We start from the raw sequence: 27,058 nt of genomic DNA, 5'->3' as shown, positions 1-27,058 counted from the left end.
GTGGTCCTTATGGCCATCACCATCCCTTCTACAGTCTGGGAAGGAGATACAGACTTGCCTCTAATAATATGATGCAGCAAAGGTGCTGGGAGGTCCTCTTTGGGCCACATTCCTCGTGATCTTAATGCTCATCTCACTAGAGAACTCTTCCCTTCCAAACTACCATGAAGCAAGTGGCCACATTAGGGAGGCTCATGTGGCAAGGAAGTGAAAGCAGTCTCCAATAACTGCTAACCTGGAGCTGAAGATAGCCTGCAAGAAGGTGAAGCCCTCTGTCCACAGGCACTGAATTCTACCAACAACCTTGGAAGTTGATTCTCTACAGTTGCATCTCAATATAAGACACAATCTCAGCCACAAGCCCAAAGTGGCCCCATGAGACCCTAAAGCAGAGGCCCTGCAGACCCTGAGGGAGGGATGTGTATTGTTTTAAGCCGCTGGGTTTGTGGTCAGATTGTTAGGCAGCAAGAGACAAGGACTATGGTGGGAGTCAGGCAACCACCAACAATGTAACCATAGATCACAGCAGGGAAATCAGCTGGGAAGTTTCAGGGAGAGAGGAAGAGAATGCAGACAGGTGAGGGGAAGGGGAAGCCTACCTTGCTGGCAGTCAGGAAGACCTCTCTGAGAGAGGGATCCTGAGTCTGAGACCAGAAGGAAGAGGAGCCACCTGAGGGGAGAAGCTGAAGGGAGAGGCTGAAGGAAGAGGTTTCCAGTGGAGAAACAGAAACAAAAGGCCTGAGGGTGGAAGGCATTTGAATTGTCTTAACCACCAAAAGGAGGCCCAAGAGACTGCAGTGGAAGACTCCGGATAGGCTCAAGGAGGCAAGGGGCATCCAGGCTGGGGCACCCTGGGGCTGACAACATGCCTCCTGCAGAGGGCACCAGAGAAGGGGTCCAGCAGGAAAGGAACTGGCACAGGCTCAGCCTTTCCCTGCCACTGATGAACTCCTCCAACGCCAGCCCGTTCCAGAGTGCAGCAGTCCTGTGCCAGGTGGGTCTCATGCTGCCCTTAGCGCGCCTCATTGAATTCTTCCCTCTATAGCCATGGACAGTTATGGAGCACCTACCAGATCCAGGACCGGTGCTAAGCACTCTGTCAACACATATGCTCCTGTGTTTGCTGACTTTGAAAGCCCTCCGTGTCCTCTCTCCACCCATCATATTGCTGTTAGGATTTGAACTGTGTGCCCCCAAAGGATATTAAAGTCCTCATCCCTGTTAATGTAAACGTTGCCTTATTTGGAATTAAGAGTCTTTGCTGATGTGATTGGGTTAAAATGAGGTCATTAGGGTGAACCCTAACCTTAAGGAAAAAGAGGCAGAGACACAGGGAGATCACACCTTGTGACAGTAGATTAGAGCAAGACACCTGCAAGCCAAAGACCACCAAGATTGCTGGCCATCCCCAGGAGCTGGGCAAAAGCAAAGAAGGACCCTAGTGCAAAGACCCGGAAAACAGAAACAACCAATTTCAGGCTTTGTCATGGCCCAGTGTGTCCTCGCAGCCAGTCCAACCCACCCAAGGATCTCCCTTCCAGGAGATTCTGGATCCCCGCGGGTCTCTGCACAATTCACTTGGTCTTTTGTCACATTCTCTTCCACCTCATATGTTGTCCCTACTTCCTGTGTGTGTGACTCATCTCTCAGAGGACTAGAGAGATCACTACCACCCTTCTCCCAGACACCTTAGTGGCACATGGAAAATATACTTGCTGGTCTCCTCAGGGAGGTAGGGCAAGAGGTTTTTTCCCAGGCTCTCCAAATTGTGGTTTTGTTTTTCGTGATGATGGGTTTTGTTTTGTTCTGTTTTATATTTTTAATATTTCACATTTTGCTGACCAATATAGTCAATGTTTTCTAGAGTAAACAGGTACTATTCACATACCTCTTACCTCCACCCCCCAGTACCACCACCATCACATACACAGTGGTGGAGATAGAAGTGTAGATAAAAGTATTTCAGGGGATCTGAGACTCTCCCCATAGCTGCAGTGACGAGATAGAGAAAAGCTATTTGAGATTCTGGAGATTTGGCCAGCCAGCTAAAGATGATCCCTGTGGGCAGCTCTCAGGGCTGCTCAGATTGCCCTGCCCTAATGGGTGTCTTTCTGTCTGCCTCTCCTCTTCCCAACCCAAAGTATCTGATGCCACCCGCTTGCCCACCCTGAGGGAAGACAGAGCAGCATGTGTTCCAAAACTATGCAATTCCAGTACCTCTGGTCACAGGCAGCTGGATGGTGTCCCTGTAGATCACCCTCACAGGGCTCCCACCTCACCCACCAGGAGGGATTATTCAAGAATTCTCTATGTTTGCACTGCAGTCTCATCGGTTACATAACCACATATAAGTTTAAAAACATATACACGCATTCGAGAAAGAAACGACTGAATTTGATTTTGAAAACTGGCTTCACACTACCACAGTTGTTTGGGAACTAAGCCTCCCTGGGCTAAGTTTTCGGCTTGGCAATGCTCTCGCATATATAATTTTACACCTGCAAATGTTTGCAGCCAGCCCTGTGCAGACAGTTACCTGCAGGGAGAAGAACGGGCCAGGCAGAGGGGCAGGCTGGATGGATGGATGGCTGAGGCCCTGGTAAAGGCTCTGCCAGGAGGGATGGGCATGGTATCTCTATTTTTTTCTTCCCTTGCAGCAGGAGGGCTCCCTGTCACTGTCTTGCTTAGGTCAACTTCAAGCTCCAACACAAAGTGTTCCATGTGGAACATGACAAGCCCTTTGCTGGGGGCAGCATAGTAAAACCTACAAACTGGTAGCCTCTGGGTGAATTCTGACCCACAGACATGTCTAGTCTGGTTCGCACTGTGATTTTCACATGTGCAAATTAATTGCCAATTTTGAAATATTTATTATTCAAACCTGGAATTCTAGCCTGAATCCAAAAAAAAAAAAAAAAAAAAATCAGATGATCAGATAACTCTAGGACTTCATGGCCACCAATATGCTGGTGCCAAGAGGCAAATGCACACACTGGATGAGGCATATGCCCTGGAATTCACCAGCCATTGATCTGCTGCCATCTCTCAGGTTATCTGCATGATTCTTATAAGCATTTGGATTTGAGATCCCTGTTATACAATGCTTAGGCAGGCGGGCCCTGCGATCAGATCTTACCAGAGAGTGGTGTGGCAAGTGGTTCCAAGCAAGTTACTTAGCCTATCACTAAGCTTCTGTTTCCTCATCTTTCAATTGGGCATAGTAACAATACCTTTAGGATGTTGTGAAGATTAAATGAGATGATACATACAGAGTGATTCAATCCTTTGCCTAGTCACATATTAAGTATTCATATACCATTACCATCAATTTGCTGATTTTGGGGGTAAAATGTGAGCACAGGTAAGTAAAAGGAAATGGCAGAACCTTGTTGCCCCATTAACATTGAGGGGGCACCTGGTCCAATCCATAGCCCTCCCCTCAAAGCTCTCTTATCCCCTCAGGCACATCCTGCAAAGAGTTCTCTCCTTATGACATCTTCAGGATATCCCAGTCCTCACTCTCAGAAAAACTAAATAAATAGGTAAAAAGTCCCCCCAAAGTCTTCACATGATGACTTAAGACAACATTTTTTTCCGAGCCATCACCCCTAGATGATGACCATCAATCCAAAGGGTTCACCCTTGATGGTCCTCTTTATCATGTCCAATAACCTCTAACCCTTCCAGAGTCTTCTCAGAAGACCTTTTTGCCAAACCTATCCTCATGCTACCTAGGACAGCAAGTGATAAAGTGGCTCTTCAAATAATGGGAGTCACAAACAGAAATCCAAGAAGAGATTGGGAAAGGGCAAGAAATGTCAGGAAGAGGATACAGCAGGGACAACACTAAGTGTTCACCAAAATGTTTCATTTTTCTCCTAGACAAACAGCAAACTTCTCACACCCTTTGCATTTAAGTGGGACCACATCACTGATTTATGATTAGAATAATGTAATTGGAAGTAATATATGCTATTTCCAGGCAACACCATAAAACACCCTGCACAGCATTGCCATCTTCCTGGCATGGAGAAGCCATATGTCAAAATGGTGGTGTTCCACAGTGAAAGGAGCTGGGTTGCTGAGTAATTTGTCTAGTATGAGCTGTCTCCAATACTCAGACCAACTGGACTGGACTACAATATCAGGAAGAAGGCGCAATACAGTTTTATTATGTTTTGCTATTGACATATATGAGCTTATTTTTTCCTGCAGCACAGCCTTATCTGTGCTGACCATGACACCTGAAAAAATACCATAGTGGGAAAGATCATCTCAGAAATTAGGCATTCATGATCCTTAGCCCTGCTCTCTAATTCAGAGCACAGCCTTGGAAAGTTATTTCCCTATCTTTAAAAGGAGGACAATATACCAGTTGACCCCTTAGTGTCAAATCTATTATTCTCATTGGCTTTGGACTTCAATAACACACATTATCTTAAACAATATATTTTTTAAAGTAGGTCTCTGAACCCTAGCCACTAGGGGTACAAATGCTGCAACCAGCTCCATCAGGGCTTATGGAAGTTTGTGCTGAATGAGAAGTAATTTTGCAGGAGCCTGTGTGCACTGTCTAGCACATGCCAAGCACTGTGTTAAGGGCTTCACATTCAGAGCTTCTTTTAATGCTCATCTTCAGTTTATGAGGTCAAGGCTATCAGTTATCCCATTTTATGAATAAACAAATGGATGCACGGGGAGATTAAGGCACTTGTCTTGGGTCACAACTGGTGAATGTCAAAGGAGCACCTATTTCCAGGTAGTCAGGGGTCAGTGTCAGGAAGCTTAGCAACCAGAAATAAACATAGTCCTGAAGGGGAAAAGACAAACTAAAATGACTTGGTTAGATAAACTTAGTAATTTACCAAAAATTTTAGCCAAACTAGTGAATTCCAACTTTCTGGGACTGAAAGCCATATCTTATTTGTTTGCAACCCCAAGGGCATAGCACAATGCCTGGCACACAAAAGGCACAACTATATGTCTGCTGAATGGCTGCATGATCTGTGCTTGTATCAACTGTTGTAACTGAGTTACATGAGCTACATTTGCCCTTTGCTGATAATGGTTTGAGATCCAAAGCCAATATCAGTATTTTATTTATACCATTAAATCTGGGTATCAGGACTAGAGTGACCATACAATTTATTATTCAAACTTGAACACTTGGGGAGATAAAGAGGATGTTGTTAATAATCAGATCAGGAAAACAGGTATAAATTGGGACTGTCCTAGGTAAATTATTACCAATGGTCACCTTAGTCAGAGCCACAGAATACCATGACAGAACTACTGACACAGGATTCACAGAAAGCCTGGTGGCCCACCATGTCTTTGTTCTTAAGAAGTCCTCCTTCCTGTCTACTGAAGCTTTCAGCCATTTCTATGTCTATGGCTATTTGCAGGATACATGGTGGTTACTCCTCTAAGCGGTGCATACCTCCAGGTTCAACTAGCCTTAAAGCACACATACTATCAACTTGTAATATAGGTGCAGTAATGCCTTGAAGAAAATAGGAAGGAGCTGCCAGAGGAATGCAATGATAGCTGCAGGAATATAAACATGGATTGCATTGGAACCAACTACATGCTTTGTATAAACACTAATAAAGTGAGTTCAGGCTGAGCTGTGACTTTAAAGGAAATTCTTCCCCCATAAACATGTCCTGCCATGCCCTAATAACTCTTTAATTTGATGCACATTTGGGAAGGATGATGCGAAGTAATCACAGAATAATGTTAAGGTCTGTTGCAAAGGAATGGGGAGGGGGGATATGATGCAACTTGGAGCTAACGCCATCTACCAGAGAGTTGGCCTGGCTGCTCATTTCACACATGGAGGGAATTTGCTGAGTGACACGCAGGAAATCAGAGACAGGTCTCTGCAGGTTCAGCACGAGGAAATTCTGGGTGTCATCTGATGGTGCCACGTAAGACTTCTGGCGGGACAATTTCCAGCCCACCTTCCCTTGGTGGGGATGGTGGGAGTGCTTCCTGTTGCACGTGCTCTCTCCACTTCATAGACCAAAGCTCTTCCTGCTTCAATGATCCCATAAGCTCGCTGAGAGCAGAGAAAGCTTGGTACATATCTAGGCGTCATCTATGGGGCTGCTCAGCCCTGTACCCCTGTGAGAAGGCAGGACGGCACAGAGTCGTGATAACTAGGTGGGGGCTGTAGCATCAAGGCTCACATCCCATCTCATAACTTGCTAAGTGTGTGGTTTGGGCAATCCACCCTTCTCACCTGCAAAATGGCTCAATGGTCCTGGCTGAAACTCAGAGGACTTTGAGACAATTAGATGAGATAATGTAAGAGAAAGGATTTTATAAATTTGAAAAGAGTTGTACAAATGTGCAAAATCAGTACTGCCGAGAAAGAACATAAATAATGATTAACAATAGTTCTGCTGTATATTGAGTTTCTTCAACTCAAACTTCAGGCACTATTCATCTCCTTGAGTCCTCCCAGCAATCCTATGCATTTATGGGGAACTGAGGTCCAGGAAGGCTAAGTAACTTGCTCTGGTTCACATCTTTGAAGTATAACCCACAGAGCAGTGATTCTGCAGGGAAGATCTGGATGATCTGGACCCTACTCTGTGCTCCTACATTCTCGAGGAATTAGAAGTACCACTTTTCTCCTTCCTCAGCTTGTGAGCAATGAGGGCAAGGGCTGAGTGAATGGCATCCCTTCCAAGTCTCCAGGACCCAGTGAAGGACTAGAGAGTTAAGAGTTTTGACTCACATGTCTGCAGTTCCTCCCCATCCCTAATCACTTTTACTTGTGGACCAACTCCTGTCATCCAAGCACAGCGGCACTTGGCCGAACCCAGCTGGTGCTGAGTTCCATCCAAGTGCACAGCACTGGGCTCTCCACCTTTGCCAAGAGGAGCGGTGTCAGCCCCAGGCTCAGGCTGCCTGGAAATGAAGCCTCATAGCTCATCAGCAGGCAGGTCCTCTGCACCCACCAGGCTCCCTCCAAAGCCCCTGCCTTTGCCCAGGCAAGCCTCCCACCCACGATGCCCTCTCCCACGGATCAAAATGAACTGCAGCTGTCAGGAAGCCTGGCCGAGGAATCAGGACCTACTTCAGCAGAGTTAAGAACTGAAAGGAATGGAATGTCCTTACAGTGTGACAGTGGGACTGGGTAAGCCCACCAACCCCGTTCATGTGGGAGCCACTCTCCACCATCTGGCACTGATAAATTGCCAAGGGACAGGAATCAGGCAGGGAGGGAGATGGCCCGTGTGATTCTCCTACTTCTGCTTCATGTCCAGCCCGATGAAGGCCAGTCTCCTTTCATCATCCCTGAAACCATATCTTGCTTATTATGAAATTTTAAAAACTTCTCTGATTATTCCTTAGAGAATCCAATTTGTTTCCTTTGTAAAGAGGAAACAATTCTCTCCTCAGTTTGGGAGGTGGGGACATTCCATTTATCTTGAGGGGGGAAATCTGTTTCCCATTATGAATCACGTTCTATTTGTAGGTCTATTTGTAAAAAATAAATCTCTACACTTTACGTAAGGAAAAAAAAGTCCTCCTTTTACTCTCCTATAAACATCCATAAAGGCTCACAGGAGGAGGCTCCTGCCCTCTCCTCAGCCATTGTGACAGGACAGGATTTCCATCCCTTGCTTTAAAGAGCAAAACTTAATTCTCTAAAAATCACCATTATCCCTGAGTCACCAGCATACCTGACAGAACCTACCATGTAGTAAATCACCCAGTCAGCTCTAGGGCTGGGGGCCTCGTGCCAGCACGGAGACAGCCTGGAGAGGAACACAGTGAATACACACAGCCCTCCAGACCCAGTTCCTAGGGTAGGGGTCAGCAAACTGTGATTTGTCAGATCACAGATTGAGCCCATTGCCTGTTTCTGTATGAAAATGCTAAGAACCATTTTTATATTTTTAAATTGTTAGAAAAAAAAATCAAAGGATAATATTTCGTGAGACATAAAAATTACATGAAATTCAAATTCCAGTATCTATAAATACAGCTTTCTTGGAATACGGCCACACTGATCCATTTCTACAGTGCCTATGATGGATTTTACTCTATGTGGACAGAGTGGAGTAGTTGTCACTGATACAGTTTGGTCCCCGGAGTCGAAATCATTATGTGTGGCCCTGTACACAAAATGTTTGCTGACCCCTGATCTAGGAGCTCCGATAGTAAGAGCAGGGTCAAGCACAGGGAAATGGTGGTCATCACAATAGCCAGAGGAAGGGCCACCACCACCTCAGCACAGGAGGCAAAACAGAATGGCTAGAAGGGTGGGCACAGGGGACAGACTCTTGCTCATTCTGTCCTTGGTTGACAGAAGCAGCAAAATGACTCAGGAAGTTATTTAACCTCTGTGCCTCCATTTTCTTAACTGAAAACTGAGGATAATTTGTAACACAGTCCTCTTCCCCCTGGGGTTGAGTTGAGAATGAAGCAACTTCATGCCCATGAGGTGGCTGGAACAATACCTTGTCCACCTGTGCCACTCTTTGCCCTTGCCACTGCTTGCACAACTGCCAGGGTGTGGTTCAACAGTACACGTAACGGAGACTGTCATGCTAAGTACAATAAGCCAGTCCCTCAAACCAAAGGCCAGATGTTCTCTCTGATATGTGGATGCTAGCTCACAATCTAGACTGGGAAGACTAGAAGTTCACTGGATTAGACAAAGGGAGGAGAGCGGGAAGGGAATGGGCCAGACAGTAGAAGAAATCGGACACAGCTCTCCTACGTTCATATATGAATACAGATCATACACAACCACAAGAATGGGAAGTTATACTCCATGTATGTATGATATGTCAAAATAATTCTATCATGTATAACTAAAAATAACAAATAAAAACCTTAAAAAATATTACGGGGCTGGGGCTGCAGCTTTGCTGGGGTGGCAGAGCACTTGCCTAGCATGCGGGAGGCACTGGGTTCAATTCTCAGCACCACATAAAAAAAATGAAATAAAGGCATTCTGTCCATCTACAACTATAAAAAACAATTTTAAAAAATAGTACATGTGAGAAATAGCATCTCTGGAGGGGCCATGTTATATGAGGTGACCCAGGAGCATGGTGGCCCTGCATGGAGTGTTGAAGAAACAGGAGAAGCAGACAGGCATTCCAGATGCAGGGGCGGGTCCCGTGTATTTTGATTGTTATACCTCTCACTCTTCCATTATGAAAGAGATCACAGAGGACAATTTCAAAGGAACTATTGCTGGGGAGGGTCCAGCTTGGATCCTCAATTCTTACCCCTGCCTTTCTCCCAGGTCCTGGTGCCAGCTCAGCCATCCTGGGACAGGTCTCCAGCTTCTGCGATTGCACCTTGCTCTTGGTCTCTGAAGCCCTTAGACTGTGGGCTATTTTAAGCCCAAATTAAAGACTCCTATCCCCAGAATGGCTGCAGTTCCAGTCTGCGGTTTGTTTACTCTGACGTGGCCTGGGGCCATGGTGTTGGTGTGGGGGGGCCTGTATAGGATGAGATTGTTCTAGGAAGGAGGTGAGGAGCTCTGCAGGAAACATTTCACAGCAACACACTCTTTGTGGAAAACATAAGCACAGGGATACAGAGAGAGACAAATAAAACAGCAGGACAGTCCTATATATGTGGAGATGGATGCCAAAAACAGCACTGCATCAGAAGCAAGGAAGCCCTGGGAGCTATGTCGACTTCAAAGCCCAGAGAAAGGGACTCCCCACTGTTATCCAGACACCCAGGTCTGCTGTCCTGCCTCTACTGCCTCTCAGAGCAAGGAGCCTTGGTTGACCCAGGCTTCTGGAGACATGATCTGTGCCATGGATCCTGCCATCACAGGCAGAGCTCAGGGGCTGAGAACACAGGCAAGAACTGCAGGGTCTCCCACCCTCTGGGCCCACAGATAGGTAACTGAACACAGCACTGGTGACAGCAGGTAGGTGGACAGAGGGAGACTGAGGAAACTGGGTGGGCACAGGGAAATAGCCCACCAACCTCTGAGCATCAACTTTCTCTGCTTGGGAAGTTCCTGAATTAGAGAAGGTGAGGGCAGGGAGGCTCAGGGTCCCTCCCGGCCCTTTATCTCAGACCCTCACTTCTCTTGCTCCCAAATGGAAGAGATGAGTCTTCAGGTCATATATGAAGGTCAGTTACTGCAATTTCTTCCCTGTTCCATTTGCACCCTGACCGCATACCTTCACCCTGACCCTGCAGCCCAGGTTATTTCCCACTCTACTTGGTTCATTCTGAAACTTTCTCATCTGCTTGCTCAGTGTTGGCTCCTAAGGCAGCTGTTGTGGGGAGCTGGCTCCAGAGAACATCTCCAAGATTATGAGTCCATTTGGAGGGTTGTGTTTGCAATCCCCCACACAGACTTGAAGCAGCCTGTGGCTCCACAATTGCAAATTCACCCCCCAGAGTGGCTCGAGCTGGGTTTTAGGTTGGCTCTCCATCATTCATTCTTACCATATGGACTATTTTTGCTTGGTTGGCAATTTTTTAATGCCTCTTTAAGTCCATTATCTATTGCTGTAGCAAAATGCCTGAGGCTTGGTACTTTATTTTAAAAAAAGATTTATATAGCTCACTGTTTTGGAACCTGAAATTTTAAGATGGGAGGTTCCATCTATTCTGCCTCTGGTGAGTTCCTCATGGTAGATGGTGTCATCATGGGAACACTTGAAGAGCGCTCACAAGGCTGGAGAAGAAGCCAGATTCAGGACTCAGACTTGCTCTTTGTAACAACCCACTCTTACAGGAACTAACCAGGTCTTTCGAGAACTACATTAATCTCTTCTGAGGGTGGTAGCCCCTTGACCTAATCACCTTGTACCTGGCCCCACCTCTTAAAGGTTTTACCACAAGCATACCAACACATTAGGAACTCAGCCTCCAGCAAATGATCCTCTGGGAGACTCAGCAATGGCTTTGGCTGCGCATAGGGTGCCCAGTTTACTATGGACCTATTACTCCTTATGACTTCACAGGTAGACCAAGTCACTCATTTATATTAATCTGTAAGACCCAAGTAGGTAACTAGGTTTGACTCCAGGCTTGATAATTACGGGATGTCTCTCCAGTTGGCTGAAAGTTCTACTAGGAAAAAAGCTAAGTTTAAGAACCAGCCCTTCCTCTGGTGCCCAGCACAGGGCCTTACTTGAGGCTGCTGCTCACACAACAGTGGGTGAACTGAGTGTGATGATGGCACTGTGTTTCTTACTACCAGCTTCCAGTGGCACAAGAGAACAGAGACAAGGAGGAAGGGAATGAGAACTGCTCACCCAATCGTCTCTCCGGGAGACTCAATCCTGCAGGCTATTGAAGTACACCTAAATTTCCAGGGACCAGCAATGGAGATGGCCGTAGGTGAGCCAAACCTTGGCTCCAGTAAAATTGAGAGCAGCTGGCCCTTCTGAAAACCCCGAGGCCCCTGGGACCTGAGCTGAGTGCACACGGGTGAGCACCAGTCCTTTCCCCTTGTTCTTCTTGTCATGCTTAATTACACCAGGATTGTGCTGAGTCAAGCAACCTGCTGGGGCGGAGGCCCAGACATGACCTTTCCCACTGCTCTCAGCCAGCTCATGGGTCTCAAGTAGCCGTGTGTGTTTCCACCGAGAAACCCAAGAATAAACTCAGCACCAGTGCACATGGTGCCAAATGCTAGGCCCCATGCCCCAGTCCCTGGAAGAACCCTGGGCCCCTTATAAACTGAGAGAACAAAAAGGCCTTGCAACAGCCATACCACCTGCATGTGGCCCCACCTCCTGCCTTCTGCCTTGAAATAGAGCCCCTCATCACGAGATATGACAACCAGCAGTGGGCCACCCGAGAGGGCAGGCATCCTTGCTTTCAAGTGCCAGCTGGCTTTGCCAAGTTTCTACCTGACACTTGACTTTCAAGCCTTGATCCCTCATCTCAGGGTCTGAGAGAAACGCTTGCTCTGTACCTCTCAAAAGAGGAATGCATAGCTCCCCACATCTCTGCACATGTGCCCATGCATTCTCACATATATGCACAGTCCCGTGTAAATGCACACGAGAAAACCACATGGGCCAATGCTATAGCATGAGTGGGTCCCACCCTTGCTGCTCAGCCTGCAGGTTAGAGTCACTCAGGGGAGCTTTAGAAATCTTGCTGCCTGGGCCATGCTATATACCAACTACACCAGGATCCCTGGGGATAGATAGCCTGCATCAGATTATTTTCAAGTCCCTAAGTGATTTTGATGTGCAGTGAGGGTTGAGAACCATTGCTGGAGGTGAACTACAAGCCCTGGAAAATTCCATCTGCCAACCTGTGCTTTGAGGCTGAGCCCCCAAGCTGGAATCAGGCTGAAGAAACAGGTAAACCCTCAGGCTACTGGCCACAAAGCTGCAGTGGTGTTAGTCACTCAATAAACACTACTGAGCACCAAGTGCATACCAGGAGCTCTTCTAGGAAATTCAGAGATTATCTTGAGAGCCATGTTCCTCCTGCATTTCATCTAGCTGGCATTTGGGGTCTTAGTGAGATTAGTCTCTGAATCAATCAACCAACCTGCTAATATTTACCAAACAACCCACATGTACAAAGCTTGCACAAGGTGCTAAGAAGTGTAGTGTGACCCCGTGGAACTTACACCATAAAGGGCAAAGCCCTAGAATTAACACACTGAGGTACGAAAATGCAATACGGTCCATAAAGGATAAGTGAATGTGCAGCTGAATAATTCAAAATGACTAATATATGTGAAACAACCACGTGGGTATCAGGTATTGTCTAGGGGAACAGCAAAAACAGGATTCTATCTTCAATGAACTCAAGACTTGAGCAGTAATCCCCAAAGTGGGGTCCCCAGAAGAGCAGCATCTTCATCACCTGAGAACCTGACAGAAATGCACGGGACTGCCAGGTCTCACCCCAACCTACCGCATGGGAACCCTTGGGGTGGACCCAGCAATCTGGGTCTTAACAAACCCTCCAGGTGATTCCAGTGCATGCTCAAGCTGGCAACCATGGGTCTAAGACCAGTGCTTCTGGAATTGGAAGAAAGAAGTCATCTCCTTGGGCTGATAAAAGCCTTGATGCCTACATTTTGAGGGGAGCTAACTAAGGCAACTACTTTAACCTCTTTATGCATCTATTTATTTAATCAAGTGTAAAATAGTAACAAGCAGTGAGAGGCACGGGGCCCGACATGCAGAGCACTTAGGAAAATGTGTAAATTCACTCCTGAACTGCCTGGGCCTAGTCAGCACTCGACAAACCATCCCAACACCTGCAGGCCTGGTGCAGGGGAGCTGCTCAGCAAGTAAACGTGAACAGAACGAATGAAGGACACAGGAACTCATTAGTACAGGCTCGACCAGACACTCAACTCAGCAAGCCTGGAAACACGACATCCTTCAGTTCCCGGGAAGATGTTTAAGATAGGACAAGGGCTCTGAGGACTCACTATTCCCCACACAGTCTCCCATCTCAAGCCTGCCATCTTCCTGACCCAATGTACAAGCTGAACTACCAGTTCGGTAGTTATGCACCTGGGCTCTGGAGTCAGACCGTCTAGGATCAAATACTCATCAGTCAGTTGGCTGTGGATGAACTATTTAATCCCATTAAGCCTCAGTTTTTATTTTCTCCTGGAAAATGGGCACAATAATACCAACATTATAGGGTTTTGTATGCAAACCAATTAGCTTAAAGCTATAAATTAAAGGGGTGATCTATAAATTCCACCTTCTTATATCATGGTGTGCAGCTGAGTGCTACCTCTATCAATGCTAAATTATACCTGGCTGGGGTTTTTCAAGCTGCCCAGTGCCAGTGCATTTAAATGCCAGACCAAATTAACACAGAATGGTTGGTTGGTGTCTTCCTAATAGTAGTAACTCTGGAGCACTGGACAGCCACTTCAGGCAGGTTGGCTGTCAGCACTTCTCCTGAATAGGTGTTCATACACAGACCCTGGAACACAGTTATCATCACACTCATTCTACAGATGAGGCAACTGAGGTTTAGCAACTCCCCTGCTATCTAACTATCAGTGTCAAAAGCAGATTCAAACACAGTCCTGATTCTCAAACCCATGGTCTTTTTACTGCCATAAAATTGCACAGCCTTCCTTCAGAGGCTGCCCAGAGACTTTTCCAAAAGGGGGACACCCAGCCACGTGCAAGAGGGACAGGTTCCTCCACAGCGTCACCGTGTCACAGAAAGCATTGGAAGGGGAAGTAGCTCAGAATTAAGTCTGGAAGAGACTGGGGACAGGATAGGAGGCCCTGAAGGCTCTAGGATTCTGAAACTGCTCTCCCTTGCCAATGACTGAGGGCATCTCTGTGCACAGTTGGATATGCTGATGTCAGGGGCCAAGTAGGACAAAGTCTCCTTCCCAACCTAAAAGACTGATCGAAACCTAAGCACAGAGAGGGAACAATCGAAGGTGGCACAGAATTCACAGCAGTTTTTAGAAACCATTTTCTTCTTCTAAAAGAGGCATTCTGCCCATGAAACAGCACAGCAAGACCAGGCTCCTTCATCTCCTCCTGGGCCTATATTCTTAAAGGCCAAATTGTGGTCATTCTTCTTCCTCCAAGATGCCAGCCATGACTCTGTGAATGGCCCAGGAGATCTGCAGCCCCCCAAGGTGTCTTCCTGAAGATCTGAACTGTATTGTGAGTGGCCAGAAGTGTGGTTGGCCTCCTGTCTTCCCTTGAGAGCTTTTAACAAAGGTGCCTGAAGTCCATTATGAACTTGGAGTTTATCCTCAACCCCTTTTGGCTCAATTGGTCCAAAGAGCTGCCTGGATGCCCTCAACTGGAACAAAGAGGGACACATCGTAGTTGGGGTTCTGAATTTTTATGATAACTGTTAACAATTCCCTCTCCTTCCAATCCTGCATTTACCTGCAAAGAGATGTGTTACCTCTAGCTGACCCCGCCTGCCAAAAATACTCCTGCATCCTCATTTTTATCATCTTTGTGTTCCACAGTTGCCATGGTAGTAAGATTTACACTCAACAGCCTCGCTGCCATTTTCAACTACAAATAGAATTATTGTGTTCCCAGTTTGGCTCAGCAAAAAAAAAGAAATGTGCATCTACTATAGGCCAAGCCCCATTTAGGCAGAAGGCCTGAGTGCTGAGCTAAAAGAAAGGGATTTCTACAGTGTTTTCTTCCTTCACAAAGCAGACCTTTGTTTCTCCTGTGAAGGGATTTTTTGAAATTATGGTAAAGTATATAGAACATAAATGGCCATTTTAACTACTCTAAGTGCACTATTCAGTAGCATTAAGCACGTTCACAATGCTGTTCAGTCGTCCCTGCCTTCCAGTCCCCAAGTTTTCTTATTTTCCCAAATGGAAACTCTGTACCCATTAAGCACTAACTCCCCCAGTTCCTGATACCATCTAACCTACTTCTAGGAATTTATCATGAATATTTCATAATGATATGTAGAATCATATAACATTTGTTCTTTTGTTTGATCCTTTTCACTTCATATAATGCTTTCAATGTTCATCCATGTTGTAGTATATGTCAAAACTGCATTCCTTCTGAAGGTTGAATAATATTCCATTGTATGGACATACCACATCCTGTTTATCATTTATCCTATTGAGGGCGCTTGGGTTGTTTCCATCTTTGGCTATTGTAAGTAATGCTGCGATGAACACCGGTGTACAACTGTCTGTCTGAGTCCCTGCTTTCAATTCTTTGGGACATATGCTTTGGGTGGACTTGTGGGATCATAGGGTAATTCTGTTTACCTTTTGGAGGTTCTGCCACACTGCTTTCCACAATAACTGCACTGTTTTCCATTCCTACCAGTAATGCACCCGAATTCCAATTTCTCCATATCCTCATGTAACACTTATCCTTTTCTGGGGTTTGTTTTTGGTTTCGTTTGTTTTGCTTTGATTTTTATTATAGTTACATAGCAGGTGAGATGAGGTTATTTTTTTTTTCTAAGAGCAAATTGGCAAGAACATAGGTACATAGGTGCACTGAATACAGCTTCATCAAATGAATGAGTGGATGGACAAGCTCTCCTCTTTACAATATTGCATTACTTCCTTGATTTGATGTCCAGCCCAGCGTTTCCCTGACTCTCTTGCTGATGAAATTTGGAACTTGCACAAGGAAGCTCAGCTCTACAAGAGACCCAGGTGGCAAGTGAGATCACAAATCTCAAGGGAGGAGAGCTTTCATTCAGGAAGCGTTGGCACCATCTGTCTGCATTGTTTGCATGCTTGGAAATCAGTAAGACCTGCTGCTGTAGCATCCAGGGAGCTTACTTGGTAGCACCTCAAAACTGTAGAGGGTCAGGGTTAAAAGACAAAGTGGTAGATTAAACAGACTGGCTTGGGTTACAACTTGAAGCCTCGCCATGTATGTGTCCTATTTATCTCTCTGTGCCTCTACTTGGAACCAATCCTATTCTTGCAAGCATTCAAATGGAACAATAAAAACACTTAGCATGGTACCTGGCACAGTGTAAGGTCTCAATAAAAGTTAGCTCTGGTTGTTACTAAGGAGGTCCAGTATTAACACCAGACCCAAACAAAACTCTTCCTTCCACTAATTCCCCTGACCTCAGGACCCCTGGGAACTGGCGGGCTCATTGCTTAGCTTTGTTAATTATCCTACAGGAAGAACTGGGAATATCCATCCAAATGCACAGCCAGCATTTGGGCTGAGAGACACTTAGCCTGTTTCTTCTCCATTTGAGCAGCCATTCTTCCCGAGCTCATTCTGGCCAGGGATGGGGGAGAAGCAGAACCATCCCTGCAGGGCTGTCTTACAAAGCCCCAGAACGTATTCTCCAAGGGTTCAGAAAGAACTTCCATTGCACCAAAACCCACAGATGGGACTGCAATTGGATAGAGTTTGCAAAGAGAAGACTGGTGATTAGGCCAAGATTACAGTAAGAACACCAGAGGGCTGTACCTTGAGGATCCCGAATACAGAAGGAAGGAACTCTGAGGTGGGTAGGTAGCTTCCCAAGCCAGCACACTGCAGCTCTCATGTATGTGAAAGGCAGCACCTTCACCTTGCCTGACAGGAAGCTTTGGATTAAACTGAAGCATACTGAAAATATCAAAGTCTCTTGGAACAAAAAATAGCTCCCAGGCCCAAGACTACACCTGGATGTAACTAAAAAGTTTTATTGGACCTGGAGACTCTCAAACTAAAAGCCAAGCTGGGGGCAGTGAATGAAGAAGATCACACAGCAGGCCTCTGCAGGTGTGTGGGGTAGAGGGGCTGTGAATGAGTAAGACAGCCTATTTCCTGAACCCTTTGCCAGGTGTCTTCTCCACACCCTATCTCCTTGGTGTGGCATGGCAGCACGTACATTGGGCCCTAGTTGACGGAGGAGGAAACTGAGGCTCAGAATTAGAAATGTGCTCAATATTTTATATATGTATATATACACATACACATGCACACACACACACACAAAGGGCAAGAGAAAGAAAAATTTCTGTGGTTCATGTATTATGCACAGGTTGAGTATTCCTTATGCAAAATGTTTGGGACCCAAAATATATAGACTTTCATAACTTTTTCAGATGTTGCAATATTTGCATATGCAAAATGAAGTACCTTGGGGATGTGACCCACGTCCAAACACAAAATTCATGTATGTTTCATGTGTACCTTATATACATAGCCTGAAGATAATTTTATATGAGATTTCTAGTGCACCTGTATTTAGACTGTGACCTTGGCATGAGGTTTGGTGTGGAATTTTCCACTTGGGGCATCATATCAGTGCTCAAAACGTTTTAGATTTTGAAACATTTTGAGTTTAGATTTTCAGATTGGGTTGCCTAACCTACACTATGATGAACTCCACGAAAATCACTACTGCTCAGCCTGTTCTAGTGACAAAAATACTAATTCCTTAGGGCTCAACCTAATATAACATATTATATAAATTACCTCATAGTGAATAAATTACATACAAATTGGAACACACATAAGTGCCATATTTTATGCATCAATTATATAATGTTATCTATAAATTATGTAATATGAGTAAGAGGCAGAATGCTTTGAGGTTGGGAACATGGATTCTTGAGTCAAACTGCATGGACAAAGTGGCTCTGCCACTTTGAATTAATAATGTAGTCTCTCAGTGCCTTTGTTCCTCGTCTGTAAAATCAGCTACTAATAGTACCATCCTCCTGGGATGGTTGTAAGAATTAAGAAAATACCAATGAGGTTCTAGAGGAGTGACTGGTGAGTATTCCTTATTAACAGTCATCAGGCCTGCTTTTGTTCATCAATTCCTTCCGCAATCCCTGGCAACAGCCAATGCTACCTTCCTTCCACAGGAAGAATCCTGAGACTCAGAGATTCACCCAGGAATATGCATCTAGCCACCCATCAAGAATTGACCCTCCGCTCTTTCTCAGCCCTAACTCCTACTGCTCCTTGTAGCCTGCCCAGCCCCTCCTGGAGGTCTCCGTGGGTCTTCGTTTAGCTTTCAATAAAAGAGGCTGGGTTAGCGGGCTTATGGGTCCTTCTAGCTTCATCATGCCAGAAGATGCTGACCAAGGCAGCAGCATCAGAGATACCAGGATCAAATGTTTTCTGTCCCATGGAGCAGTCTCTTCATCCATGTGGCCAAAAGCATTCTTTATTTAGGGTTCCAATTTTTTTTTCATTTCTGCTATTTCTTTCCAGAGTCCTCAGTACATTTCCTAATTAATCACTCCCACTTAATTTCCTAAAGCAATCACATCCTCCCCACAGGCAAGCGGACTCGTCTCAGGCAGAAGCACACACACCAGCTGGCCCCTCAGCTATGTGGGAGTGTGTGAGCAGCCCTTGGATGCAGCCCAAAAGCAGCATAGACATAGAAAATGTGGCGTGGGGAGCTACGCTCAGAAGATACTCTTCCCATCCTGGTGACATGTGGGTTTCCTGGTGAGCAAAAGGGACACTGTGATATGATTCTCCAAGGAAACCCTAGGATGCTGGGGATCCATCTAGAGCATTTCCTGATGCAGAAAGATGACCTCTACCAGCAGCGACTCTGCTGCCAGGCAGTCAGGAGTCAAGGTAGGAAGCTGGGTTCCACTCCCAACTCTGCCCATCATTTGCTGTGTGATTTTGGCCTGGGTTTTCCTTTTCTTAAGCCTCAGTTTTCTCATCTTTAAAATGAGAACAGTACATATTCTACAGTGTGTTGTAAGGCCAAAGCCACAGATACAACAGCTTAGAGGAGACGAACAGAGGCTATAAAGGAGTAAAGTTGGTATGAACAAAGAAAAACATCATGGTGTCAAATGGCAGCCAACTTAGTCTAGAGTTGGAGGTACCATAGGGAGTAGGGGGGACTGTGGTAAAATGAACCATGCCTCACATAAAATCCAGTCAATTACAGTCATGGAGCCAAGCAGACCGCAGATAGCCAGACTTTCCAACTTAAAAAAAAAAGCCAGAAATAGATCTACATATGTATTCACCGGATCTTAAAATATTGGCATGAAATTAACATTTAAAAAAAAATTATGTGAGCCTATGCCATTTGAGCCAAGCACAATACTCCAAGGGGCTGGATTTGGCCAACTGACCCCTGATTTCCAAACTCTGTCAATGTAAATATTAACTGAGACAATGTAATATATAAAGCACTTAGCTGTGTGCATAACACATAATAAACACTCAATAAATGGTAGCTGTGGTTATTATTATTATTATTACCATCAACTTCTCTATAATTCAGAAACCACAGCTCTAACAATGAGTGTAAGGATTATCAATAGCTGTCAGGTTTGTGGACATCTATGAAAATCTCTGAGGGCACCACAGAGATTAACCACTGTGTACACACAAAGTTTGCTGGTCTATTAATGTCAACATACCTCACTGAGATTGAGGCAGAGAGTGGTTTTCAACTGAAGGTGATTTTGTCCCCAGGGGAGATATGGCAACATCTGGAAACCCTAACACTAACACTAAGAGTGGTTACAAAGTAGGGGTGCTATTGGAATCTACTGGGTAGAGGTTAGAGATGTTGCTAAATAACTAATGAAAAGGACACCTCCCAACAACAACAAATCCCACCAAAAATGTCTACGGCACTGAGGCAGAGAAGCCCCAGGCTAGATGGAGGCGTCCCCTTGTGTCCTCTCATGGGAGAAATTTATGGAAATGGAGGTCTGGTTAGGCTTCATAGCATGTGGGAGAAGCCACAGGCGGGAGAACCAGTGTCTTAGTTCTCTCCTCTGTGAGGCTCAAGGATCTGCTTTCATTCCACCTCCTACAGCATCTTTTCATGATTCTCTTAACAACTGCCACATCAATGTACTTCCTTAAAGAAACCATTAAGGGTGCACAAATTAGACAATGGGATCTCGGGAAACCATGAACTTGTGAGATAAACTGCTGGAGCCATGGTCACTAAACAAGCTGCAGGGCAGATGTGGGAAAGAATCTTCCTGGGTCCTGGTCCTTGTCCCTTGGGAAGTCGTCCTTCCATTTTGCTGTTGCCATGGTAATTATAAATCAATTTTGTCTATCCATTACAGCAGTTACTCCATAGAATGTTCTCAACAGGCATTGTTGAACTCGCCCTAGTTATTCCATGGATGTGAAAGTAATCACATTTTTGTATGTTCTATAATTCCGGCTACATTTGTGATCGGCCTTCACCTCAAATAGGATAAATAAGCAAGGTTGTATTGTACTGTGGTTTTCATGCATTGCTATGACTACTCAGAACAAAGAAAATTGTGCTAGCAGCAAAAGCAAATGATTGTTGTTTACCTTAAGAAAGGAAAAAAAAAGAGTGACATTTATCAATCCTTACATTTGGCTATTTCACATATCTCATTTATTCCTCCCTAGAATTTGGAGAATTTCTTTAGGTTAATTTTCTCAAACAATGCACATATCAGAAATACCTGTGAGCTTTATAAAATCCCAATGTCAAAAAAGCACCCCAGAATTGTTACATCAGCCTCTCTGGGGACAAGACCTAGGCATCGCTGATTTTATTTCTCCCCAGGTGATTCCAATGTGCAGGTAGGTCTGAGAACCAGGGTCTCAGGACTCATTATTCTTACGATGTTGACATCCTAAGGGAAAATGAACCTCCTAAGGGCACCCAGCTGGACAATGACAAACCTGCGACTCAACGCCAGGTCTGCTTTCCCCAATACCATGCATAATCTCTCTCATTGTGCCACCTTCTCCCCAGCAGTGTGTTATCCATTGCTTTCTCACATAGTTATTTAGTTACAAGTTTGTGAACCTGAGTCAAAAGGAATAATCTTGGGGCTGTAGCTTGATGGTAAATCGATTGCCCTACATGTGTGAGGAACCGGGTTCAATCCTCAGCACCACATAAAAATAAAGATACTGGGTGTCTATCTATAACCAAAAAAAAAAAAAAAAAAAAAAAAAAAAAAAAAAAAATATATATATATATATATATATATATATATATATATATATATTTTTTTTTTTTTTTTTTAAAAGGAATTATCATGATGACTTTTGACTTAATGGGAACCTTTAGAATGGGTCTGGGAAACAGGAAGGCAGCCTGGTCTGGCACTCGTGCAAGTGCACAGGTGAAATGGAAAGCCTCTGTGTCCCCTCCCTGTGTTCTGCTGGTCAAGATTCCAGCTTAGAATGGAAGCATCCCATTGACATGACATGGGTCATTAGCTCCCACATCAGGTCAATGGGATGCTTCCATTCTAATGGCAGGTTTCCCATTCTCCAGCTGGGTGCCCTTAGAAGGTTCATTTTCCTCTTAACTAGGAAGGAGTGAGACCTTTGCTCACAGACCCTGGGGAATGTATCCTACGGACACAGAAGGTGGCATTCCCATCACCTAGGAAGGACGGCTGCTAGGAAGAGAGAAGGAAAGAATCCATCCCAGACAGCACACTTCTTCTACAGGGAGGAGACGGAGGAACTTAAAAAATGGAAGACTCAAAGCAGTTTCACAGGTACCTGATGATCCCCAAGAAGTACTCACAAAACCCCAGAAGCCCATGCAATCAGAATCACTGAGACAGACAAGGTCACTCAGTAGAAATACACCACCTGGGGAAGTGGCCATAATGGCCTCAAAGCCATTTGCAAAATACCGTGCTTGTGCATTTTTCTAAGGATGAGGTCAAAATCTTTTATCAGATAATCTAGATTCAAGAAAATAAAGGAAATTTAGATTGGGGCTCTTGGACAATTTTATGAAAGAAATGGAGGCGTTCCCAGACAATGCCTCTCAACACAGGTGGCATAAGTCCCAGGGACTACCTAGAAAAGTTAAACCCAGTGTCCTGACTTATCATCAAACAGACAAGCTGGTACATTTTGCCAGATGTGAGGCAAGGAAATAATGCCAATAAATAAATAAATAAAGTCACCATAAAAAACAAAACCAAAATGAGAGCTGCCACACTTTCCCTCATGAGGCAGTAGTAAGGAACAGGAACTTTACATGTTCAGTAAAGAGACATGTGCATCTCTGACCAAAGTGGGTAAGTAATACTGGCAGAAGCCAGGGGCATTCTGGGGCCAAGAGTCAAAATGCAGGTGTGTTAAAATACAGCACTGTCCTGGGCTTGCCTGGAAGTCACCCTCCTTCACAAGATGCTATTCTCTACCCCACAAGGGATCTTCCAGATTTGGGCATCCACAGATCCCATCATTCAGGGTCCTGAGCAATGGGATCACTGTAAGTTATTAGCATTACAAAAATAATTTTTCAATGTATAAATCCATGGACAAATCAAAATACAAACTAAAGAACAACAATTAATTGTCACTCTTCAATTTACAGGTAGTAAGTTCCTCTGACAAGTCAAGTTCTGAGCTAGAAGACTTACATGACATATTCCTCATGTTCATAGTAACCCTGAGAGGTACTTACTCTGATACCCATTTTACAGTTGAAGATCCCAAAACTCAAAGAAATGAGGGGACCTATCCACAGCCATGCCAGAAGCAATGGCATGTGAAATCAGATATGTCTGACTTAAGCATCTGTGCATTTGTCACAATTCCACAGGTTTCCAGTATCCCAAATTTAGTTAAAGCATCAACTGTGTGTTGAGTATTTTGCATCTGTTATCCTTAATTCTTTTATTAGATATTACTGTCTCCAGAAGTATTTTTTTAGATAAGAAAAACAAGTAATTTAATTAAGGGCACATTTTTAATTCAGATTTTTGAATCCAGATATCTTTGGTGCTAAAGTTTGGGGTCTTTCCATTAAACCTGTTGCCTGGGAGACTAAATTTGATTTTTAAAAAAGTGTTGACTTCATCTTATGTCTGCCAGCATTGTACAAAGCTTCTGTGTAGAAATGCACAGTTCATGCCCTCAAGAAACTTCCAATCTAGTTAAGAAATTAGATTCTAAGGTACAGAAAATAACACAGACAATTAGTTTTTAAAACATAGTCATGAAATGGCTGCTGTGGAAAGACTTTTTTTCCTGGAGAGCTGGGCCCCTCTTGAATCTATATTCTAAGGCTAATTTATAAAAAGCTGAGCACACTGTGAATTGTCCTGAGTCATCACTGCACACTTCTTGAGGTCCTGAGCCTCCAAGTAAAAAGTGAGATTGCTTGGAAGTGCTATGTTGTGAGGAAGCTCAAGCCACCCAGACAGGTCATCTGCAGGGGCACTCTGGTCAATACCTCCAGCCATCTCAGCCTTCCAGCCATCAGAGTCTCAATGCCATCCATGTTGCGCTAACAGCCTGTGTGAATGATAGAACCCAGCCTTCAAGTCTCCCTGGTCATTCCAGACCCTGAGCTGAACTTAAGCTATCATGAAGCAGAGACAAGCCAGCCCTACTGAGCAACAGTCACCCCCCTAGCTCAGAGAATCACTGAGGACAACATAATGCTTATTGCTTTCCAATACTAAATTTTGAGGTGATTTGTAAGCAGCACAAGGTAAAATAATGGCTCTGAAGGGTTATCTCATGCCAGACATGGTCCTCTAGGCTGGCATCAGTGCTTCATCTGATCCTCCCACAACCCGGGGAACAGGTCACTGTGCAGGAGCATGTCAGGGTTACTTGGCTACCAAGAGCATTCAAATCCAGGCCATGCCAACCCCAAGCCAACACTTTCCACTGTGCTACAGAGGAAAGAAAATTATGCCTTTGTGTAAATTCTACAAACCCCAAACCAATCAGTTTCAAGAAACACTGACTGCTATTTTTGAAACTAAACATCTTTTTCTTTCTTAATTTCAGAAGGCTTACTGTGAAGCTGAGCTAATTATTTGAGCCTTAATCAAGGACTAGCCACTCCCTGAAGCAGCTGTCCTGGCCCCTCTCTCTTCTTCTAGGAAGTCCCTTGGGTTAGCTGGATGTTGGCTCAGGTCTAAACCCCAAACCTCAGTCCCCAGAAGCAAAGATGCATAGGGCTGAAAGGGTCCTTGGACATCATCCAGTTGACTTCCATCATCACTTTTAAATATGAGGAAACTGAGGCCCTGAGAGGTCAAGTGACTTGTCCAAGGTCACACAGTGAGTCAGAGGCATAGCCAGGTCGCCCAATTCCCAGGCAAGCATTCTTTCCACTCCACCACGCTGCCTGCTGCCTGCCGTTGCTAAAAATTCCCAGAGCTGCCTCCTTCAGCCCTCCTCTTGACAAAGCTGCTTCCCCCCACACAACTACACACAGTCACATCTGGCAAGAGGTGCTATCATCCTGCTCTGCTTGTGAAATGCTGTTTTGCAACGAAGGCCTCTTTGTTCGTTAGCAACACACAAAGAAAACTGTAGCTCGGTCCTCTTGGAAAGAGATGTTTCTTGTTTTAAAGATGGGAGGAGAGAGAGCTTCCTGGCTGACTGTGACTCCATCAGCATGCTGCTCGAGTCGGGAAAGAACCCAGAGAGTTAGGTCTCTGCAGCATTTCTAGACTGTACAAGGAGGGCACATGGCAGGGGGGAGCTTATGGGAAACATTTCAGAAAGTATTAAAATGTATGCCTCAACCAAGTAAACAGAGCAGATTGGTTACCATCTTGTGGTATGAAGTAATTAGGAGGGGGTGGAACGGGGAGCTAGAATCAGTAAAGGCTCCCATGAAGCAACTGGCCTCCTGTTTGGATTCCTGCTCCAGTCCTGGTTCCCACTGCTTCTCACTTTGTTCCTCATGTGGGATCTTCCTTCTCTGGACCCTAAAGGAGCTAGAGCTTTGGTGCTGAGAGCCCTTAGAACATGATCTGTGACCCCAAGTCACCCATCTGGTGCTTCTTTGCCTGGTTCTGCATTACCACCTCTTTCTATACTAGATTTGGTCTTTCTTCTGTCTCCCTGGCTTCCCAGATGAAAAGAGGCTTCCTGAGTGATCTTGACTAAAGCCCAAATTTTGATATGGAAGCCAGGAACCTTCTCATGAAAACAAATCTAGGGAGACAGGAAGCTGCAGATCCTCCTGGCTCCTCTCCAGGACATCTCTCCTTGGAGGTGAGCTGAGGTCAGTAGGTAGGGGTGGACCAGATGATCCCAGGGCTACCCAAAGGCCGGAAAATATTTTGAAGCGGGAAGGAGACAAGACAGGGAGGAGCAGACCCAGTTCCGTGGCAGCAATTTAGAACTCATAAGCTGGCAGCAGATGGGGAGGGAAAATAGAGTGGATACATCTCCTGTGAGTATGTGAAGGAGTCCACCTACATATCTGACCAGCAGGAAAAATAGAGTGGATACACCTCCCATGGCAATTACAAGCCACTGGCCTTCCGCCCTCCAGGACCAGGTGTCCAAGAACCACCATCTGACACACTCTCATGCTAGGTTCTGGGCACCAGTTGAGATCTCCTAAGAGAAATTCCCTGGGCTACGTGAAGGTTCTCCAGTCCTTGCCTTGGAGCCAAGTCTCCCCCTGGCCTACCAGGCTCTTAGGCAAAACTGCCCAAAGGACAAATTTCATCCCAAAGCCCACTCCCTTGTTTCCCCAGGGAAAATTCCTTCCTGTTTAGTTCAACCCAAGAGAGGACCCTAATGGAATCAGCAGGCCAAGAGAACAAGGTCCAGCTCGAGGTTCAGCTGTGACCCAAAAGGGGAGGGCACGCTGGCTTCCTAAAGGAGGCCCCGTGTCTCCTTGTGGCCTCAAATGGGGCTGCGTCCTGTGTCAGTGTTTATGAAATGCCTCTCAAATAAGGTCAGTGTTCTACGCAGTCAGGACTCTAATAAAATGCAGAACGTGCGTTGTTTGCCAGCAAGCTGCGGAGGCATTCCTGAGAGCTTTCTTGGATACAATTGTTCTCAGATTAATATTTTCCCCATGAGTTTTTTCTAATTCCACTTGTACTGTTTTTTATGATGTGTGACTTTTTCTACATATTTGTCCACACCAAGAGGGATGAGTGCCACTTGCATTCGCCAGCGATTCCTGAAGGCTCAGGGTTCACCCTTCGCTGTCCCAGCACCTCCCCTACCCATCAATCTCCCCACGAGCCTAGCCTGGTAACTTGCTTTGGCAGCCATTTGATGAAAAGGGATGGTCCTAGCTGATTTTTGTGTTGTTTTGAACTGTTCTGGTTATAAAGACATAACCAGAACATCGTGGGCTTTATTCATCATAGCAGACACTCAACCAGAGGCGCCTAGAAATGACTCCATTCTTCGTGTACTCCCTGTTTGGTCCTATAATCTCACCCATTGCACTTATTAATCACCCAGTGAGGTAAACAGTCCTCTGTGTCCTACCTGCTTGGATTTCTACATGGCTGGTGAGAGGCTACAGTTGCATTTGTAAAAGATGCGTTTGGTTAAGTGAAAAAACTTATCCAAGACCAGAGTTGGAAGACATGGGTGATCTGAGGAAGGTTATTAAGATCCCTAAGTTTCCTCACTTATCTATGAATGAAAGACTCTAAAATATACCTTGATCATTTTGAAGATACAGGATTCAGTGGTTCTGGTCAGATATGTAGGTAGACTCCTTCACATACTCACATAACACTGAACTTAAGAGATGCTTGGGAATATCTGATTTCAGTTCAACCTTGCATCAACCCCATGAGATGAGTGTTATTCCTCCCATTCCAAAGGTTACCAATGAGGTGGTGGAGATGTGTAAGGCACATATGGGTCCTGCACTTAGAAAATGA

At 45.1% G+C, this 27,058-nt stretch overlaps 1 protein-coding gene across 1 annotated transcript in view; it reads right to left on the bottom strand.

The window, feature by feature from the left end:
- The window catches only part of Slit3 (slit guidance ligand 3), a 568,801-nt gene that overhangs the window by 532,512 nt on the left and 9,231 nt on the right, over positions 1-27,058 (bottom strand). The window lies entirely within an intron of this gene.

The sequence above is a fragment of the Marmota flaviventris genome, chromosome 5, assembly GCF_047511675.1.
Source record: "Marmota flaviventris isolate mMarFla1 chromosome 5, mMarFla1.hap1, whole genome shotgun sequence".
NCBI classification, from domain to species: domain Eukaryota; kingdom Metazoa; phylum Chordata; class Mammalia; order Rodentia; family Sciuridae; genus Marmota; species Marmota flaviventris.
The sequence above is the reverse complement of the archived record's forward strand: the minus strand, read 5'-3'. Positions and strand labels throughout refer to the sequence as shown.